At 45.0% G+C, this 12,203-nt stretch overlaps 1 long non-coding RNA gene across 1 annotated transcript; it reads left to right on the top strand.

Moving 5' to 3' along the window:
* The first annotated feature begins 7,766 nt into the window (after positions 1-7,766).
* On the top strand, positions 7,767-11,964 carry LOC130378619 (uncharacterized). Its single transcript, XR_008894805.1, has 3 exons — positions 7,767-8,029; positions 8,678-9,331; positions 9,432-11,964. It is a non-coding gene; the product is annotated as an uncharacterized LOC130378619 (long non-coding RNA).
* Positions 11,965-12,203: the final 239 nt, after the last annotated feature.

Genomic DNA, 12,203 nt, shown 5'->3' with positions numbered 1-12,203 from the left:
GCTTTCACCCCCATTTGGCAATTTTATCCCCTCTATTTCCTTATCCTTCTTTATCATTTCCGCGAGACTTTCTGCAGTTAAGCTGTAAAGTACTGCCGATAGCGGGCACCCTTGCCTCACAGATTGCTCTAATGGAAAAGGATCTGTTATAGCTCCATTTATTTTTATCCTACTCCTTGCATTTTTGTACAATCATTTAATCCAGTTGATTATTCTTTGCCCATAACCAAATTTTTCTAATGTGCAAAATAAAAAACTATGCTCAACCCTATCGAAGGCTTTATTAAGGTCCATACTTAAAATAATTCCACCATCCTTCCCCATGCATTCGATTGTGTCCCTTATTGTGCAAATAATGTCCCATATGTCCCTCCCTGGTATCCCATACGCCTGTGTTGGCGCTATGATTGTTGGTGCTGCTGTTTTTATTCTGTTTGCTAATACCTTTGTTAAGATCTTGTAATCCGTGTTTAGTACAGTTAGCGGCCTATAGTTTTCCAGTTTTCTTTTGCTTCCCTTATTTTTATATATGATCGTTATTAGTCCTGTTGCCAGCGACTCTGGTATCTCCTGCTCCTTCTCCATCTCTGCATAAATTATGTTTAAAATTGGGAGCAGACAGCCTTGCCTAACCGACCTTTCTAGTCTAAATGCGTCTGTGACTATCCCATTGATTTTAACACAACTCACTGCCCTGTCGTACATTCTCTTTATCCAACCTACCAACCTGCGCCCAAAACCAAATTTATCTAACACTCTATATAAATAGTCATGATACACCCTATCAAATGCTTTGTTCAAATCTAAACTTACAACTATCCCCCCTTTATCTCTCTTCATATATTCTATTATGTCCCTAATACTACTTATTGTGTCCGCTATGTCCCTACCTGGTATACTATATGCCTGTGTGCTTCCCACCACCTTCCCTATTACCTGCTTGACCCTGTTGGCTAACACCCTTGCTAAAACTTTATAATCACCATTCAACATACTAAGTGGCCTATAATTCTGTAGCTTAACCCTACTCCCTTTCTTGTGTATCACCGTTACTAACCCTGTCGACATGCTCAGCGGCATCTCGCCCTTCTCCTCTATCCATCTAAATAACCTCTCTAGCACTGGCACTAACTCCTCCCTAAACTCAACATAAAATTCACCAATTAACCCATCTATCCCTGGACTCTTATTTCTCCCTAACCCTCCTATCGCTTCATTTATTTCACCCGTCCCTATTCCTGTCTCACACATCTCCCTATCATCATCGCTCAACCTGGCTTTCACACTATCCAACACCTGCCTCATACTCTCCTCATCCACTTCTTCTTTCCTAAATAAATCCCTATAAAAATCTTCTACTCTTTCAGCTATCCCTACAAAATCAGTAATCATCTCCCCTTCCTTTCCTTCCACCTTTTCTAAATAATTCTTATTCTGCTTCGTCTTTTCTAATCCTAAAAAGAATCCTGTACATTTCTCTCCCTCAATCACATATCTGGCCCTACTTCTGACTATTGCACCCATACACCTCCTCTGTTCTATCTCCTTCAGTTCATCCTTAATTCTAATATACTTCCCCAAATCATAGCCTACCACCTCATCCGCTCTCTTTGCCTCTCTAGCTAAATCTCCCTTTAACCTCCTCTCTCTCTCTCTCTCTCTGTGTCATATTCCTGCCTCTACTATAACCCATACTCAATTCCTTTATCTCTCCTTTCAAACTCTCCCACCACCTCCCAATGTCCTCCTCATACATTCTCTCATTCTTCCTCCTCAATATACATTCTCTCACTTTCCTTTTGTACTTTTCTTCTCTCAGCAACTCACCGTTCATACACCACACGCCTCCCCCTCTCCTCTCAAACCCCTGACCTAAATTAAACCCTAACACCATGTGATCACTGAGCGCAGTAACCTTATACTCAATTCTCCCTATCCTACCTGAAATGCCGTTTGTACTCAAAACTAAATCTATCCTACTCTGTTTTAAAACTCCTCTCACCACTTGCCTCCTTGAAAAAACCCTCCCCTCTGGATTCCTTTCCCTCCACACATCTATTAAACCATTGTCTCTCATAACCTCCTCCAACACACCTCTTGACAAGTCATTCCTGAAACACATACTTGCAGACGCATCCAACCTCCCACCACACGTTAAAGTCACCCACCACCAAACAGTTTTCCACACACATTCCCCCCAATCCCTCAAAAAAAAAAACTCCTCTCCTTCACCTCATTCGGCGCATACACATTCAACAATCGACATATTTTACCCAAGTACTCAAAAGTAATTCCTATCACCCTCCCATCACCATCATCCACACACTTCGTCACTTTCTCAACCACTCCCCTTTTCACTAAAATTGCTACCCCTCTTGATTTAACACCACCATTATTCACATACATGTCCCCCATCCATTCTCTCTCAACCACCCTCATAACCTCCTCATCCCAATGTGTCTCTTGCAAACATATTATTTCTGCCTCACACACCATCAAGGTTTGCTGCCTCCTGTTCCTGTCCCTTAGCCCATTAGCGTTAAAAGAATTTATCCTGATCATTAAAAGCATAAATGAGAAGAGATTCCACACGTTATGTTATTAATTTGCACTTTTTTTCCCCTTATCTTCTCTCTCCTTCCTCCCCGATGGTCTTTTCCTATTTCCACCCACCACCTCCATGTTTTCCTCCCCACTGTCTGATATATCAGAAGCCACCCACCTCCTACTTTCTGTTATATCCGAAGCCTTCCAGCCCCACTTAATCCCCCTTGCCACCGACCTTCCCTCTCCCTGTCCCACCACAGTCATTCCACTCTTTTCCCCTCCTTTCGCTCCCTCACCCGCGCTGCTCCGTCCCTCTCGTTCGTCCGTCCCTCTCACCGCACTGTCCGCGCTGCAGCCGTTCTCCTCCCTTTCCTTCTCTCCTCCCGTCTCCGTTAAACCTTCCGCTGCCGTCACGTCCTCTGCCATTCCATCCTGCTCCTCGTCCTCGTCCTCCTGCTCTCCTTCCCCGCCGACTCCCACGCCACTTCCTTCCGCTTCAGTCGCCTCAGCTCCAGCTCCGCTACCGCCTTCTCCACCCTCTCCTCTCGGTCGCTCCTCCTCCTCGCCGACGTCCGTCTCCCGGCTCCCGCCTTCTCCTCCTTGTCGCCTCTGTTCCTCTTCTGTGCCACACTCTCTTGCGTAGTGCCCCTGTCCATGGCACCTGTGGCATCTGAACTCCGGACAGTCCCTCAAAATGTGTCCCGGTTGGATACACATCCTACATACTTTCTCCTATCTGTCGTGGATCACCCGGAAGTACTGGGGACCCGTAGCTGTGCTGAACTGCGTCGAATACGGCAACGACCTGACTAAGTCATTGAATTTCACTTTCAGAAACCTGGTCCCGTCTGCAATGTTAGTGCCAGGCCACATTCTCCTTTTGATAGGTGAGGCAGCTGAGACCCCCCACCCCTGTAGCTTCAGAATAACGTCATTGTCCGTGGTGTACGCCGGAAGCTCCAAGAACGACACCACCGTTACGTCACTGGTGAGCTCTTTTGCAATTATACTAACCCCTCTTATTTTGAAACCGTCCATAAGCTTATTTTTCCCGCTGAGATGTCCCATTGTCAATTCGTAGTTTTTCAATCCAGTTTTACGGCATGCCATCAACTCCCCACACACCTCTTTCGTCACTCTCATGAACTCCATCACTGTTACTGGATCTTCCCCGATCAGTTCAACACTCACGGTTAGTTCTTTGTCGTATTTATTCTCCTTATCTCCAGCCTCTTCTCCCCTCTGGTCTTTCTTTCCATAGTCTACTCCCTCCAAGCCCTTTCCGTTTCCATCTTCCGTTTCCATTATGTCCGTCCGCATGGTAATCCTTCCCCAAACCAATGGGAGAATTATATTCCCCCAAACAGTGCCTCACTGTTTGGGGGAGATGTATCGAGGTTAATCAAAAAATAAGATACTTAAACAAGCATAAAGGTAGCAACAAACACTCAACTGCTCTCAGCTCACTGCTCACTTCCTGCTTCCTGCTCGCACACCTGACCGAGATCAGACGAGATCGGGCGTGCCTAAGGTGGTATGGCCGTAAGCAATTATAGACTTGACCATATTGACCATATTAGCTTTTATCCAGGCCCGACCCTGCTTAGCTTCCGAGATCAGGCGTGCCTAATGACCTGCGTGAAGTTGGCACCCCATGTGTAAAAAAAACATGTACAACTATTTCAGATCGTTTGTGCTTCGTTTGTGCACGACAAATGAACATTTGTGCTCATACCGTTTTTGAGATATCAAACATTACATTTTGTAAACATATGACGTCACTCAGCACCCCAATATTGTCCGAATCGGTTCAAATGTGTCTCAATCATTTGTGCATCGTTTGTGCACGTTTGTGCACGACAAATAAACATTTGTGCTCTTTTAATTTTTAAGCTATTAAGGTTTCATTTTTTTCACTCAGCACCCCAATGTCAGAATTGGTTCAAATCGGTCTCAATCCTTTGTGCTTCGTTTGTGCACGACAAATGAACATTTGTGCTCATACCACCTTTGAGATATTAAACATAACATTTTGTAAACAAATCACGTCACTCAACTTCCGAAGCTGGCGCCCCAAAGGTGAAAAACATATATAAAACTTCTTCTGATCGTTTGTGCTCGACGCATGAATATTCCTGCTTTTATTGTTTAACAAGTGACGCAGTTGGTCACGCGGCGTAGTTGTGCTGCAGAAGACAACCGCGGGAAGATCTGAAGGCTTCGACTCAAACGTCTCCTGTGCTAACACCGGTTTTTGTCTTCTGAGAGGTGAGTAAAGTCGTAGCGTACATGTGTGGCCTGTGGGATTAGGTCTTCTCTCTCTAGCTGTGTTCGAAATCGTTCCCTATCATGGATGTAGTGCACTAAATAGGGTGCACGCCATTTTGTAGGGTGTTCGAATTCTCAGTGGTCCACTATATAGGGCACTATATAGTGGATTTAAAATAGGGTACATAAGATGTTCCCTACATGTTACTCCCGTATACCACAATGCAATGCGGTTGTGTTTTTCCGGAGGAAAATAAGAAGCTTAATAACCTAGAAAACGAATACATTTAATGATGGAGTCTCCGGCTTTTGTTTAGAAATGTCAACAATTTATTTGGGATTTAACATAGAAAATGTAACATTCAAAATTAATAAGAAAAACCTTGTTCAAGGAAATGTAACATTCAACATCAATACAACCTCCAGCTTTCCTCGAGAGTGCCCGGTTTGTTTACATGATATGGGCGCATCTGTCTGCGTCACACAAATAGCCGGCGCATTTACTGACGCAAATGACGTTTAGAAATGTTCAGCGTAGTGTCCGAATTCTCGTTCCCTATTCCCTATATAGTGCACTATATCATGTACACTATATAGGGAATAGGGAACGAGTGTATAGGGAACGATTTCGAACACAGCTTCTGTCTTGTGCTGATGTTCCCTGCTACACGTTCTCTTTCCCTGTACCGCTGACGTCACCTAATAGGGGTGGGACAGGTGGGCGGTTGCGATCAGGCAGGTGTAAAGGCACCCGGGGTCCTCATGCCGGTAAGGCACACGGGGTCCTCATGCCGGTAGCAGCAGTGTCTAGAGCATGGTCTAGAGGTGTGGGTCGCAGCCCAAGTGGTCGTTGAGTGCTCGCCGACGGTGACACTGTCTGTGCGAGTTACGAGCCTGGGTCTGCGTTCAGCGATCCCGATGGGAGAAGGAACAAGACGCTAACGGCAATCCGAGTGTCGGCTGCTGTTCTCGTGATTGGGGTGAATGAGATACGTGTGCAGGCACAAACGATGCACAAACTAATGAGACCAATTTGAACCAATTCTGACATTATTGGGGTGCTGAGTGAAAAAAATGAAACCTTAATAACTTAAAAATTAAAAGAGCACAAATGTTTATTTGTCGTGCACAAACGTGCACAAACGATGCACAAATGATTGCGACACATTTGAACCGATTCGGACACTGCCTAATGTTTGATATCTCAAAAACGGAATGAGCACAAATTTTCATTTGTCGTGCACAAACGTGCACAAACGAAGCACAAACGATCTGAAATAGTTGTACATGTTTTTTTTACACATGGGGTGCCAACTTCACGCAGGTTGCCTAATGTGGTATGGCTGTAAGCAATTATAGACTTGACCATATTAGCTTTTATACAGGAGGAGGACGTAAGGAGTGAGAGCGCTGCCGTGGCCAGAGACGGGACAGAAACAATGATTAGATCCATAATGAATGAATGAATACGTTATTCCAGACTCAGAGTTACATATTTGAACGCAATGCATTACACTGCTTGGGCGTCATCGTTTGCGTGATCTTTTGAAGAAACGTAGCGTTGCAAAACCTGGGATGGACTTAAAGGCACCCAGTGCAACTTAATGTAAACATTCAATGAAAAATAAACATTCAATTTCTAGTCTTTTTTACACGTAGTAAGTTTCAATAACTCCATACCATTACATATCGACATTCAAGGAGCAAAGATGAGACGTCGCTGTGTGGTGAGAACTGATAGAAAATCGTAAACAACAACAATCGCCGGTGGGGAGAAGCCATTTTTCCATTGACTGGAAACCTGCTTTATTTATTGTAGGTTACAAAAAATAAAGAAAATGGCGGTATTGTTGTTGTTATCGATTTTCTATCAGTTCTCACCACACAACGACGTCTCATCTTTGCTGCTTGAATGTCGGTATGTAATGGTATGGAGTTATTGAAACTTACTACGTGTAAAAAAGACTAGAAATTGAATGTTTATTTTTAAGCCTCGAAAGTTGCACTGGGTGCCTTTAAGGCCGATACATACCTCCGGATACGGACAGTTTCGTCCGGTCCCAGAGGTGTTTCGTGGGAACAATAACAATAAACAATAAAATAAAAATGTCAGGTAAATAGTATAATATAAGTATATACAAATAAAATATATATATATATATATATATATAGATGGATGGATGGATAGATGGATAGATAGATAAGACGAAACACCTCCGGGACCGGACGAAACTGTCCGTATCCGGAGGTATGTATCGGCCTTAAGGTGGACCGCCGTCATTGCAGCTCTCTGCTGCGTCACTACACTGTCCACATGTTTCACAAATAGCGTTGGAGAGACGTTGTCAATGTCTTTATGTTGCTTACATTCTCCAAAACAGTGGGCGCTAAAGATCAGCGCACGGCAGGCCATTGCAGCCAATGAGCTGAGTAACCCCTGACTGCAGCCCGCAGATCGAGGAGGAGCTAAATGTGGGCGGGGTTAAACGTTTAACCCCGCCCACATTTAAGGAAAATTCCGCGCAGCATCATGGACTCAGACGGAAATACTTTCTCCCGCTTTCTGCAGAACTCAAGTGCCCCTGACTTCAGCCCGCAGATCGAAGAGGAGCTAAATCTGGGTGGGTCTAAACGTTTAACCCATGGTTTTACCCTCTCGGGCGCCATCTGGTGGCGGAGATCCGGCAGCACATTCTCAAACATCAATACAGCACAGCACAGCACACAGCACGATGACTTACTGTTCGTGTATAATGTACACGAACAGAGAGCGGCAACTTACCTCTAGGCAGAAAAGTATCATGGACTCAGACGGAAATACGTTCTCCCGCTTTCTGCAGAAAGCGGGAGAACGTATTTCCGTCTGAGTCCATGATGCTGCGCGGAATTTTCCTTAAATGTGGGCGGGGTTAAACGTTTAACCCCGCCCACATTTAGCTCCTCCTCGATCTGCGGGCTGCAGTCAGGGGCACTTGAATGAGCTCGAGTTGAAAATGTATATTGCTTACAGCACCTGTCCCGTCAGCCGACCAATGGTTGAGCGATGCTGAGCAGAGCTGAGCAGCCTTCAGCCAATGGTTGAGCAATGCTGAGCAGAGCTGAGCGCCCAACAGACCAATCATTGAGCGTGGATTGGAATACTAATTTCTTCTCTTCACGATCAAGGCGGCCATGCCACTAGTTCGGTGAAGCTGTCAACGGAGGATTCACTCAGGTAAATTTTATCCCCTGCATCGTTTGCTAGTTAATAATTAGACCTTTTTTTTACGGTTTGTATTAAGCTGTTTCGATTTTGTAGAAAGAGAAAAGTTTTCGACCGTGTCATAACTCGGTCATAACTCGGGAAGACGTTTTTAGCTGCTGGGTAGACTTTAGTCAACCTATCGCCGTTTTGTCGGTGAGCAAGCATATTACCCGGGGGAAGTCTCGTTTTAATCGTGGCAATCTAAGCTTTCCAACGGTGTATGGCATTACTATTTTCAACCAAGGGTCGTTCAAATAATCAGCTGATTAATGTGTGTTTTGTAACGATAGCTAGGCGCGGCTAACGACACAATAGTAAGGGCTACGTCGCATACCTGCAAACTTGTTGCTTTTCGGCGACAATCAACGTTTTCTTGGTCAATTTGATGTGGATATGTGTTAATATGGGTAAATGTGACTGTTTAGACAACAGCTGATGCGAGAGTAATTGTAACATGAAGCAATTTGGCGACCGTGTTAATCTCTTGACAATCTGGCGAGCGTGTTGTCCTAGGCTAATACACCAACAGCAAATTTCTGTATAATAAAGGGCTACATATTGTCAATCTAAATGATCTCCTTTTAGTTTTACTCATTTATTCATGTTTTACTGTACCAGATGGAACATGCCTACACATCAGTGCACCGTGTGCGACCAGACATTCGGTGAAAAGTCCAACCTGGCGAGGCATCTGAAGATCCATGCCATCGCCAGGGAGACATTTAGCTGTGTCGTCTGCGGGAAGAACTTGGCCACTAAACCATCGCTGGTCAGCCATCAACGGCTACACCAGTACCCCAACATAATTTTGTACCGGCAAGGAGAGGCCAGGCTGTATTGTACAGAGGCAGCAAGGTCTGTGGCAGAGGCCCGCAGCAGCACTGTTGTTGACCCTAAATGGCTGGATCTCAAGACAGCAGAGACGGCTGACAAGAGGTCGGGGGGTGAGCTGTGGAAAGGTCAGCTGGTCATCACGTTTGGGTGCCACCTGAAGGTCAGACCTTCAGGTGGCTTGTGGAGAATGATGTCGGCGGGCTGGTGTGGCTGCTGTTCCAGTACTGCCAGCAGGGAGAGCAGAGCGAGCTGCTGAAGTGGCAGAAGGAGCGACTGCTCCTTCTGCCACAAGGTGACTCCTCACCTGAAAGTGCTGTCGGACGCACCGTTCCCGGAGGCTCCTGCGCTGCCAACATCCCTCCCTCCGCCAGACCGGCCTCAGGTCCAGTACCGGCACATCCATCACGAAGCTGGAAAGAGACGTGGTGAGAAGCGGAGGTAAGTTGTCATAAGCACTTTGTTTCACCTGTTGGCTGTGGAAAGCAAATAGCACACACGTCATATCAATACTGATCACATGTGTATTTTAAATTTCCAGATTATTTGTTGATGAGCCACAGCCTGTGACTCCCGCGAACCGGCCAGTTCAGCCCACTGGGTTTGTCGTCCTCCACCCGGCCGAAGCCTGCTGCGCCCACCCCCATTCTGCCGAGGCCTCCTGCGCCCACCCACCTCCAGCCGAGGCCACCTGCTGCATTGACCTACGGCCCACCCCCTGTGTCGGCAGCACCCATACTGCTGGTCCTCCCCGCACAGGCCCCCTCCGTCCTGTTTCGTGGGCCATCCTGCAGCCAGAGCTTTGTCCCTCCTGCACCAACAGTGAAGGCATTCATGCCTAACAAGTCCTCAAGGCCATGTGGGGCTTGCCACGTGCCAAACTGTGGTGGACAGCGGAAGAGGTACACCCCTTCCAAGGAGAAAGTGACTGGAAGCATGCAGAAAATGTTTTCCTACTGTCAATCCACTAGGATGTCCACTACCCCTGGCTTCGAGAATGTGGTGTATGACAACTTTGAACACTTTAAGGGTGTCGTGGATGCGGAGTTGGAAAGGAGGACTGTGTAAAGACCTGTAAATATGTGTGTGTGGATAACTTGCCTCTGTGATGCCACTGTTCTCGTGCCATCTGTAGGAGAGAGAAAGAGGCTTGTTTGTGTGTGTTTGTCTCTGTCTTTGTGTGTGTTTTTAAAGTGCTTCAGCAAGCACTATCTATTTATTTATCGTTCAAAAAAATGCACTTTGCAGTTTTACTTGAAGTTCTTTTGTTTGTTTTTTATTTATTATTATTTATATTGCTGTTAAAATTTACTTTGTAGTATCCATTCTGTTCTATGTTCAATATCGAGGCCAATCTTTTAAACCATAATCAGTTCCAATCTAACACAATCAGTTTACATACCCTTTAGTGGTTGTTCATGTTCAGATAATTGTTTTTGTCATGCATGTTGTTTGTCTTTGTCAGCTTCATGTCTTTGTGATGTTTGTATGTATTTGTCTGCTTCAGTTTTAACAAGTTTGCTAAAGAAAACACAAAAAAACACAAAAGGGAGGAACAGCTTGAGCCTTTATTTGTGGATTGGTCACCTGAGTCTTTGGATAATCATGTTCATTATTGCACTTTAGCCTGTAAAAGCCAATTGTTGATTTGTATCTTAAGTACAAGTGTGTGTGTGTGTGTGTGTGTGTTCTTTAATTGTTGAGTGTTTTTGATTATTATTAATGTTATTTATATGTGCCTGTACTTGTGAGGTATGTATGTCTGTCAGCTCCATGTTTAACTAAATGTTTGCAAATGGTGGTAAATGTTTGTCTCTCGTCTTATGCTCTCGTGTTCTCGCCTGTAGATCTGTACCTTGTCGTGGTGGGCGGGCTTTTAACTAAACAGATCTTGTTTACTTGTGTTTATATGCATTGCCTTTTCAATGAAAACCATTCTGGTTGAAAAATAAAAGTTGTAAAAGTATTTGAGTGTGTGCTTGGGTTCCACAAGGGTTGGGGTATTGGAAAGAAAAAACACACCAAAGCAATTAGAAGTCCTTGTGTCTTCACTTCCGCAACCAGAGGTGTGAATACACCCCTACTGTGCTGGCTGCACTCCCTGTGTGGTCAAAACAATGAGTTCTGTGAATGGCTCTGGGCCCCGTTTCCCGATAACGATGGATCTTCGCTCGTACGATCATTCTCCCGATGGATCTTGCGATCCATCGATAATTTCTTTGGAGCGTTTCCCGAAACTCCTCTTAACGTGAACGCGCATTCGCTGCACTCACGACGTCGTAGGATTGTAACTGTCTACTGACACGGTGCTGAAATGGGCTCCGTAGGAGGGGGAGACGCAGGAATGTCGCAGGAAAATTGTGTTAAAAAGGGTTAAAATATATCCCCATCAAGGACAACAGCAGAGTAGCCTACGAAAAAAAATAGACTGCAATTATATGAATGCTAAAGACATTAAAACACAATTGATTAGGCTGAAACCGACATATATCAGTCCTAATCCTGAATGCACTGTGCGTTTCACGGCATTTTCCCCCCTGAAATAATTCCATATGACAAAAAATTAAAAATAGCTTGTGTGACAACTACATTTATCTTAATGGGCTGATTTCTGAAACATGCTTTGCGCAGCAAAGAGAGCCGACTTAATCTGATTCCGCATAAGGGTTTCCTTGATTGATAATTTGATTGGCTATAAAAGCCCCTCCGGAAATAGGGTAAGGTATGTATTGATGAGGAATACAACGAAGCCCACCGTCTGGCCCGGTGCATCGTTGAGCGCACGATCGGGAGGTGGAAGTTGCGCTTTAGATGCCTTTACAGGTCAGGCGGAGGGCTCCAGTTTTCGCCGGCCAAGTCATGCGCCGTGATATGTGTGACGGCTATGTTGCACAACATTGCAGCTAAGGCTGGGGTGGCATTGCTTGAACCGGAGGACATTGAAGACGATGAAGATCGGTGTGAGGACGGCCTCCCTCATAACTACGCGGCTGGTTTTCATGCGCGTCGAAGAGTGATTGAGACTTTTTTTTAACCCCCTCCACCCTCCCACATGTCACTAAACATTCCCGTCAACGTGACCAATCCCCACCATATCCCAGCCTTTTGCCTGCTCCTTTGCTTGTTTTTTTATAATTTATTCTATTTCTTTATTTTTAATTTATTTAATTTATTTTAATTTTATTTTATTTTTTACATTATTTTATGCTACGTTTTATGAGTAGCCTATGTCAGTCTGCACAAATCCCCCCACTTTCTCTCACACATTTTGAGTGCCCTGCCTGCGCAAACATTTTCTGGACTGTCCCGTTTT

The sequence above is a fragment of the Gadus chalcogrammus genome, unplaced genomic scaffold (assembly GCF_026213295.1).
Source record: "Gadus chalcogrammus isolate NIFS_2021 unplaced genomic scaffold, NIFS_Gcha_1.0 GACHA091, whole genome shotgun sequence".
Lineage (NCBI taxonomy): Eukaryota > Metazoa > Chordata > Actinopteri > Gadiformes > Gadidae > Gadus > Gadus chalcogrammus.
The sequence above is the reverse complement of the archived record's forward strand: the minus strand, read 5'-3'. Positions and strand labels throughout refer to the sequence as shown.